The sequence below is a fragment of the Procambarus clarkii genome, chromosome 56, assembly GCF_040958095.1.
Source record: "Procambarus clarkii isolate CNS0578487 chromosome 56, FALCON_Pclarkii_2.0, whole genome shotgun sequence".
NCBI lineage: Eukaryota > Metazoa > Arthropoda > Malacostraca > Decapoda > Cambaridae > Procambarus > Procambarus clarkii.
The window spans coordinates 10,937,624-10,938,287 of record NC_091205.1 but is presented as its reverse complement, the minus strand read 5'-3'; positions in this window follow the sequence as shown (position 1 = coordinate 10,938,287).

Genomic DNA, 664 nt, shown 5'->3' with positions numbered 1-664 from the left:
TAGCAGACGCTCGAAAGCAGGCCCAAACGCTGGAACAGGGATCAATGGGGCCCTCGGTATCGCGGACTGGCTCTTCCCTGCCCTCTGGCATGGCAAGCACGTCTTACAATAGCGCCTCACCTCGGCGTCCATACCTGGCCAGTAAAAGTAATCCCTGATCCTTCGCAGCGTCTTAGTCACTCCCAGGTGGCCTGCAGAGTCCACGGAGTGCACTAGGTCTAACACGGCCGCTCTGCACTGGGCCGGCAACACTACCTGGTGCCTCGTGCTTAGAGACTCTTCCCCGGCCTCCACCCTTACAGGTCTCCACTGCCTCATCAGCATGCCGTCCCGAAGGTAAAACTGAGTAGCCTTCTCAGGGCCAACACGTCCTCCTTGGGCCTCACTAATCAAATCGGGGAACTCCTCCTGCTGCAACTGTCCAAGACGAGTGCGATCTACCCCTAGAGAACTGGTAAGGGTCACCTGCAACTCACCATTTGGGCTATCTTCGCCCTCCGCTCGTTCTCCGGGTTCTACGAAGAGGCGATCTATTCCCAGGCTGTCAGTTGTCTCCTCAGCCCCATCAGATCCACAACCTCCTTGTTCTTCGCGTCGTCTAGGTATCACAGCACAAACTGGGAACGCCACCGGTGCGATTCCCTTCTCGCCCCCACAGGCGTTC